Source organism: Triticum dicoccoides, chromosome 4B (assembly GCF_002162155.2).
Source record: "Triticum dicoccoides isolate Atlit2015 ecotype Zavitan chromosome 4B, WEW_v2.0, whole genome shotgun sequence".
NCBI lineage: Eukaryota > Viridiplantae > Streptophyta > Magnoliopsida > Poales > Poaceae > Triticum > Triticum dicoccoides.
This window is the reverse complement of record NC_041387.1, coordinates 436,371,797-436,381,429: the sequence shown is the minus strand read 5'-3', so window position 1 is coordinate 436,381,429 and position 9,633 is coordinate 436,371,797.

Below are 9,633 nucleotides of genomic sequence, written 5' to 3'. Positions count from 1 at the left end.
AGTATTATTGTTTTTATGTCAATAATAAACTTTTGTTTTGAAACTTATGGATCTGAATATTCTTGCCACAATAAAGAAAAACACATGAATAAATATGTTAGGTAGCATTCCACATCAAAAATTCTGTTTTTATCATTTACCTACTCGAGGACAAGAAGGAATTAAGCTTGGGGATGCTTGATACGTCTCCAACGTATCTATAATTTTTGATTGTTCCATGCTATTATATTATCCACCTTAGATTGTTTATATGCATTTATATGTTATTTTATATGATTTTTGGGACTAGAGCCCAGTGCTAGTTTCTGTTTTTTCCTTGTTTTTGAGTTTTACAGAAAAGGAATACCAAACGAAGTCCAATTGACGTGCCAATTTTTGATGATTTTTTATGGACCAAAAGAAGCCCCCGAAGTAAAAGAGTTGAGCCAGAAGAGTCCCGAGCCATCCACGAGGGTGGAGGGCGCCCCCTACCCCCTGGGCGTGGCCCCTTATCTCGTGGATGACTCAGAGACCCTCCTGACGTTAGAACGATGCCAAAAATTCCTATAAATATAGAAACCCCCAGAAATAAACCTAGATCGGGAGTTCTGCTGCCACAACCCTCTGTAGCCACCAAAAACCTCTCGGGAGCCCGTTCCAGCACCCTGCCGGAGGGGGAATCCATCACAGGTGGCCATCTTCATCATCCCGGCACTCTCCATGACGAGGAGGGAGTAGTTCACCCTCGGGGCTGAGGGTATATACCGGTAACTATGTGTTTGATCTCTCTCTCTCTCTCTTGTGTTCTTGATATGGCATGATCTTGATGTACCACGAGCTTTGCTACTATAGTCGGATCTTATGATGTTTCTCCCCCTCTACTCTCTTGTAATGGATTGAGTTTTCCCTTTGAAGTTATCTTATCAGATTGAGCCTTTAAGGATTTGAGAACACTTGATGTATGCCTTGCATGTGCTTATCTGTGGTGATAATGGGATATTCACGTGATATACTTGATGTATGTTTTGGTGATCAACTTGAGGGTTTAGTGACCTTGTGAACTTATGCATACGGGTTGGCACACATTTTCGTCTTGACTCTCTGGTAGAAACTTTGGGGCACTCTTTGAAGTTCTTTGTGTTGGTTTGAATAGATGAATCTGAGATTGTGTGATGCATATCATATAATCATACCCACGGATACTTGAGGTGACATTGGAGTATCTAGGTGACATTAGGGTTTTGGTTGATGTGTGTCTTAAGGTGTTATTTTACTATGAACTCTAGGGATATTTGTGACACTTATAGGAATAGCCGAATGGATTGATCAGAAAGAATAACTTTGAGGTGGTTTCATACCCTACAATAATCTCTTCGTTTGTTCTCCACTATTAGTGACTTTGGAGTGACTCTTTGTTGCATGTTGAGGGATAGTTATATGATCTAATTATGTTATTATTGTTGAGAGAACTTGCACTAGTGAAAGTATGAACCCTAGGACTTGTTTTGAAGCATTGCAATACCGTTTTCGCTCACTTTTGTTACTTGCTACCTTGCTGTTTTTATATTTTCAGATTATAAAAAACTATATATACCATCCATATTATGCTTGTATCACCATCTCTTCGCTGAACTAGTGCACCTATTCAATTCACCATTGTATTGGATGTGTTGGGAACACAAGATACTCTTTGTTATTTGGTTGCAGGGTTGTTTGAGAGAGACCATTTTCATCCTACGCCTCCCACAGATTGATAAACGCTAGTTCATCCACTTGAGGGAAATTTGCTACTGTCCTACAAACCTCTGCACTTGGAGGCCCAATAACATCTACAAGAAGAAGGTTGCATAGTAGACATCACCAAGCCCTGTTCTTCCTCGGGAGGGCAGATCTAGAGTCCGTTTGGTGCTCCGGAGAGGGGGATCTTCGTTCTTCGTCATCACCAACCCATCTCCATGGCCAATTCCATGATGCTCCCCACCAGGAGTGAGTAATTCCTTTGTAGGCTCGCTGGTCGGTAAGGAGTTGGATGAGATTCATCATGTAATCGAGTTAGTTTTGTTAGGGCCTGATCCCTAGTATCCACTATGTTCTTAGATTGATGTTACTATGACTTTGCTATGCTTAATGCTTGTCATTTTGGACCCGGGTGCCATGAACTCATATCTGAACCGTTTATGAATTCATCATTATATCCATGTTTTAGATCTGATCTTGCAAGTTATAGTCACCTACTACGGTTATGATCCGACAACCCCGGAGTGACAACAACCAGGCCCACTCTCGGTGATGACCGTAGTTTGAGGAGTACATGTATTCACTATGTGTTAATGCTAATTTTCTCTGGTTCTCTATTTAAAGGAGACCTTAATATCCCTTAGTTTCCAATAGGACCCAGCTGCCATGGGAGGGTAGGACAAAAGATGTCATGCAAGTTCTTTTAATAAAGAATGTATGACTATTTACGAAATACATGCCTACATTATATCGATGAACTGGAGCTAGTGCCGTATCGCCCTAGGTTATAACTGTCACATGATGAATATCATCCAACAAGTCACTGATCCAATGCCTATGAATTTATCTTATATTGTTTCTGCTAAGTTACTACCATTGATACTGCTATCATTACTACTACAATATCACTGCTATCCCTCTTGCTATTACTGTTACTACTGCTGCTATCATCGAAACTATCATACTACTGTGCTACTAATCACTTTACTACAGATAATTAATCTCCAGGTGTGGTTGAATTGAGAACTCAGTTGCTAATACCTTCAAATATTCTTTGACTCCCCTTGTGTCGAATCTATAAATTTGGGTTGACTACTCTACCCTCGAAAGCTGTTGGGATCCCCTATACTTGTGGTTTATCACTTGCCCTTACAAACTCCTTGGTTCAACTCCACAATCTTGATGGAGGCTCCCAAGTGACACCTAACCAATCTAGGAGACACCACTCTCCAAAAGGTAATAGATGGTTTGTTGATGATGAACTCCTTGCTCTTGTGCTTCAAATGATAGTCTCCCCAACACTCAACTCTCTCACACAGATTTAGATATGGTGGAAAGATGGTTTGAGTGGAAAGAAACTTCGGGAAAGCTAGAGACCAAGTTTCTTGTTGTAGGATTGGAATGTCTTGGTCTCAACACATGAGTAGGTGGTTCTCTCTCAGAAAATAAGCAGTGGAAGTGTAGGAACTGATACGTCTCCAACGTATCTACTTTTCCAAACACTGTTGCCCTTGTTTTGGACTCTAACTTGCATGATTGAATGGAACTAACCCGGACTGACGCTATTTTCAGCAGAATTGGCATGGTGTTATTTTTGTGCAGAAATACAAGTTCTCGGAATGACTTGAAACTCCACGGAGTCACATTTTGGAATTAATAAAAAATATAGGCGAAAGAATCAACAGAAGGGGGTCCACACCCTGTCCACGAGGGTGCAGGGCGCCCCCCCTAGGGCGCTCCCCTTCCTTGTGGGTCCCCTGGACCTCCACCGACCTCAAATCCAACTATATTATTCACGTTCGGGGAGAAAAAAATTAGAAAGAAGGATTCACCGAGTTTTATGATACAGAGCCGCCACCAAGCCCCATTCTTCCTTGGGAGGGCTGATCTGGAGTCCGTTCGGGGCTCTGGAGAGGGGAATCCATCGCCATCGTCATCATCAACCATCCTCCATCACCAATTTCATGATGCTCACCGCCGTGTGTGAGTAATCCCATCGTAGGCTTGCTGGACGGTGATGGGTTGGATGAGATTTACCATGTAATCGAGTTTGTTTTGTTAGGGATTGATCCCTAGTATCCATTATGTTCTAAGATTGATGTTGCTATGACTTTGCCAAGCTTAATGCTTGTCATTAGGGCCCGAGTGCCATGATTTCAGATCTGAACCTGTTATGTTTTCATGAATATGTGTGAGTTCTTGATCCTATCTTGCAAGTTATAGTCACCTACTACATGTTATGATCCGGCAAACCCCGGAGTGACAATAGCCGGGACACTTCCTGATGATGACCGTAGTTTGAGGATTTCATGTATTCACTAAGTGGTAATGCTTTGGTCCGGTACTCTATTAAAAGGAGGCCTTAATATCCCTTAGTTTCCAATAGGACCCCGCTGCCACGGGAGGGTAGGACAAAAGATGCCATGCAAATTCTTTTCCATAAGCATGTATGACTATATTTGGAATACTTGCCTACATTACATTGATGAACTGGAGCTAGTTCTATGTCACCCTATGTTATAACTGTTGCATGATGAATTACATCCAACATAATTATCCTTCATTGATCCATTGCCTACGAGCTTTTCACATATTGATCTTTGCTTAGTTACTTGTCTGTTGCCACTGTCACGATTGCTACGAAACTACTACTGTTACTTTTGCCACCGTTACCGTTACTTCCATACTACTTTGCTACTAAATACTTTGTTGTAGATATTAAGTCTTTCAGGTGTGGTTGAATTGACAACTCAGCTGCTAATACTTGAGAATATTCTTTGGCTCCCCTTGTGTCGAATCAATAAATTTGGGTTGAATACTCTACCCTCAAAAACTGTTGCGATCCCCTATACTTGTGGGTTCTCAAGACCTTTTTCTGGCGCCGTTGCCGGGGATCATAGCTCTATTCTTTGAGTCACTTGGGATTTATATCTGCTGATCACTTTGAGGAATTTGAAAGATCAAAGAACCAAGATTTTTCCCTCAACTACGAGGGGAGGTAAGGAACTGCCATCTAGCTCCGCACTGGATTCACCTTCTGTTTTGAGTAAACTTGCGACACCTACACCTGCTATTGATTCTTATATGTTGCATGTTATAGATGATGCCACTTCTGCTATACATGATGCTTATGATGATACTACTTCTCTACTTGATAATAATATGACATTAGGTGAATTTATGGAAGAGCAACTTGCTAGGGTTAGAGAGAATGAAATTACTAGATGATATTAATGAAAGTGATGATGAAGAATCTCCCGCTAGATATGAATTCCCTGTTGTGCCTGAGGGTTATGTTATGGATGAAGAAACTGCTAGAGACTTTCTTGCTTGCAATGATATATATGATCTTAAGAAACTGTTAGCTAAGTTGAAAGAGAAGCCTTTGAATGCTAGAATGCAATATGACCCTGCTTTTGCTACTTCACCTATCTGTGTTACTGATAAGGATTATGAATTCTTTGTCGGCCCTGAGTTAATCACTTTGGTTGAATTTTATCCTTTCCATGGCTATGAATCTAAAACTGTTGTGGCACATTTACTATTGAATGATATAGCCACCCTATTTACTCATGAGTAAAAACATAGTTATTACTATATTCTTAAATTGTTTCCTTTCTCATTAAAGTGTGATGCTAAGATATGGTTTAATTCTCTTGCTCCTGCTTGTGTGCGTAGTCCCCAGGATATGATTTATTACTTCTCTGCAAAATATTTTCCTACTCATAACTAACAAGCTGCCTTAAGGGAAATATTTAATTTTGTGCAAATTGAAGAAGAGAGTCTCCAACAAACTTGGGGGAGGCTTCCCCGATTACTTAATGCTTTGCTTGATCATCCTCTCAAGAAAAATGAAATACTTGATATCTTTTATAATGGACTAACTGATGCTTCCAGAGACCAGCTGGATAGTTGTGCTAGTTGTGTTTTCAGGGAAAGAACTATTGAGCAAGCTGAATTGCTATTCAATAATATATTGAGTAATGATAATGATTGAACACTTCCTGAACCAGATCCTAAGCCAACTCCGAAGAAAATGGGTATTCTATTTCTCAGTCCTGAAGATATGCAAGAGGCAAAGAAGTCTATGAAAGAAAAAGGTATTAAAGCTGCACATGTTAAGAATTTACCACCTGTTGAAGAAATACATGGTCTTGATAACCCGACATAGGTAGTAAAGGTAAATTCTCTCTATAGATTTGATAAGTGTGAAATCCCGTCTACTAAGTTTGCTAGTTAGTGCTTGGATGAGTTTGATAATTTTATTGTTAAACAAGAAGACTTCAGTGCTTATCTTGGTAGACAATTGAAACGCAATGCTTATATGGTTGAACACTTGGGTGGTTATATGTCTAGAGTTAAAGGTAACCTTAAGCTTATTAGTAAACATGCATCCATGGTTAGCACTCAAGTAGAACAAGTACTTAAGGCACAAGATGATTTGCTAAATGAGTTGAATAATAAGAACAGTGATAATGTTGTTAGAGTTATGACTAGAGGTGGTAAAATGACCCAGGAACCATTGTATCCCGAGGGCCACCCTAAGAGAGTTGAGCAAGACTCTCAGAGAATTAATATTGATACACCTTGTCCTTCTAACAAAAAGAAAAGGAAAAATGATAGGACTTTGCATGATTCGAGTGAACTTGTTGTTGACACACCTGAGAATCCCAATGATATTTCTATTTCTGATGTTGAAACACAATCTGGTGACGAACATGAACCTAGTAATAATGTTAATAATGATGTTCATGTTGATGCTCAACCTAGTAATAATAATGATGTAGAGATTGAGCCTGCTGTTAATCTTGATAACCCACAATTAAAGAATCAGTGCTATGATAGGAGAGACTTCGTTGCTAGGAAGCACGGTAAAGAAATAGAACCATGGGTTCAGAAACCCATGCCTTTTCCTCCTAAGCCATCCAAGAAAAAGGATGATGAGGATTTTGAGCGCTTTGCTGAAATGATTAGACCTATCTTTTTGCGTATGCGTTTGACTGATATGCTTAAAATGAATCCTTATGCTAAGTATAAGAAAAATATTGCCACAAATAAAAGAAAGATACGGGAAGCTGAAATTTCCACCATGCTTGCTAATTATACCTTCATGGGTGGAATACCAAAGAAACTAGGAGATCCAGGAGTACCAACTATACCATGCTCCATAAAAAGAAACTATGTCAAAACTGCCTTATGTGATCTTGGAGTCGATGTTAGTGTTATGCCTTTCTCTTTGTATCGTAGACATGATTTGAATAAGTTGACACCTACTGAAATCTCTTTGCAAATGGCCGATAAATCAACTGCTACACCCATCGGTATTTGTGAGGATGTGCATGTTGTGGTTGCAAACGTTACTATTTTAACGGACTTTGTTATTCTTGATATTCCCGAGGATGACATTATGTCGATCATCCTTGGTAGACCCTTTTTGAATACTGCAGGGGCTTTTGTTGATTGCAACAATGGCAATGTCACTTTTCATGTTAATGGTAATGAACATATGGTACAATTTTCGAAGAAATAACCTCAACTTCATAGTATAAACTGTATTGGAAAATTTTCAATGATTACTATTGGAGGTTTTAAATTCCCTCTTCCTACCGTCAAAAAGAAATATGACATTCTTATTGTTGGGGACATGCATACCCCCGTTGAGGTAACCTATTGTTATTCGAAAATTCTCCGGTTTCGTGTTATTCGGAAGAAGTTTGTTAACAAGACTTGATCAACCTTGTTAATGAATTCCTTTTGATGAGCATGAGATGGATGAATTTAGAAAGAACAACTCTCTGTACCTTCCTTTTACTTTCTGTTATTTAGTTTAAATAAAGCAAAATTAGTATTTTCTGGCTGATTTCTGAATTATCCTTGCAATAAAAAAATACCCCGAAAATAAAAGTTCTCCAAATGCCCTGAAAATTGAGTATGATTTTTTGTAGAATATTTGAGAATTTCTGGCACTTAGAACACACCGGGGGACCCACCATTTGGTCATGAGGGTGGAGAGCGCACCCTACCCCCCTGGGCACGCCCCCTGCCTCATGGGCCCCACGTGGCCCCTCTCCACGTAGATCAAACCTGTGTTCTTGCTCGTTTTGCTGCATTTTCGATCTCCTTGCTCAAAGCTCCATTCACAAAAATACTTTGGGGGATTGTTCTTCGGTATGTGACTCCTCCAATGGTCCAATTACTTTTTGTTCTAGTGCTTCATTTATTGCAAATTTTTGCTGCTGGGGTGACCCTGTTCTTGAGCTTGCATGTCCAATTTATATGGTCCAAAGTAGTTTCAATGCATGGTATAGCCTCTAGGCACTTGTGAGCGTAGTTGCTATTAATCTTGTTGAGTTTGGTTCACTTTTATTTTGAGTCACTAAAAATTTCAGAAATTTTTCAGAGGAAGAAAAATGTTTAGGAAAATGTACCAAGGTGGTTCTTCAAGGAAGCAAGCACCGAGGCTCGCGATACGTGAGTCGGACCTTGAACCACGAAGAGAAGCCCCAGTGCGGCCTTGCGAATGGCCGTCGGCCGAATTTATGATCCAAGCTGGCTTCAAGGATGAATTTGATGAGTACGTGTGTAATGCTGATCTTGAGGACTTCCTATCAGATAAGTGCCGCCAATACTATCACCTCACTGATTCCTTTGTGCGGAGGTTTAACTTTTCATCTAAGCGCAACACTCACACTGTTATATTTGACCTCTATGATAAATCATATACCATGGACCTTGAAGATTTTAACACTGCTTGTAAAATCCCACAGTGCGACATCTTTAGTGAACCTCGCAAATCTGAATATAATGATTTTCTTGCTAATATCACTATGGGAGAAACCATAGATATCACACAAGATACCATAGGGAGCATTCGCTTTCCTTCCATACATTACTTTATTCTCTTTATAGGTAGATGCATCAACGGTAAAGATGAGCTTTGTCACATGTGCGTCCCAGATCTTAGTGTCGTCAAGAGTGCAGTATTAGGTGATAAATGATATAACTTGGGAGCCATTGTTGCACGGAGGTTACATATTAATGCTAAAGATGGAGACTTATCTGGTGGAATTTATGCAACTCGTTTAGCTGATTATCTTGGTGTATCTGTAAATGAAAATGATATTGAGTTGCCACCTGCTTTTCTAGATTATAATGCTATGATTCGCCATCAGTTCCTTGCGAGGAATGATCAGTCCCTCCAGTACCGACTAATCTTTGACAGACGGTGTGTTGTCCATATTACTCTTCCTGCTCCTACTTTCTTTAACTTAGGCAAATGGGAGATATTTTATAACCAGAGAGGAGGCAAATGAATATGAGAGGAAGACGGAGGCTGCTCGCCTCCATGCCGCAGCCCTTCAGGCAGTAGCTGTTGCGTCCCAGTACAACCCCGACTACAACTTTGGATATCTGCCAGGCCAGCCATGGCTATAGACCAACTTAGGCCAAAATCCTTAGCTTGGGGGAGTACGTATTTCTCACCGACATTACATTCATGTTCACACACTCATTCTAGTTGTCGGTGTTCATAATTTTTCATTGTACTATCCATGCTAGTTTATTTTCTTTTCTTGCTTTCTTCTTGTGTGTTTGAAAAACTTTGAAAAAAACAAAAAAAATTAGTTGTAGCTTTTAGCTAGTCTACTTTCCATGCTTCTAGTAGTACTAATTAAAAGAAAACACAAAAAAGATCTCTCGTTCTTCTTTTGCTTGTTGGGAGCTTTCCTATGTAAATAGTTTTTCTGTTTCTTGGAAGTTCTTTTCTTTTCTTTGGGGGTCGAGAGGAGAAGACTGTCGGTGTCAAAGCCGGTGGATCTCGGGTAGGAAGTCCCGAACTGTGCGTCTAAGGCTAATGGTAACAGGAGGCGGGGGACACAATGTTTACCCAGGTTCGGGCCCTCTCGATGGAGGTAATAC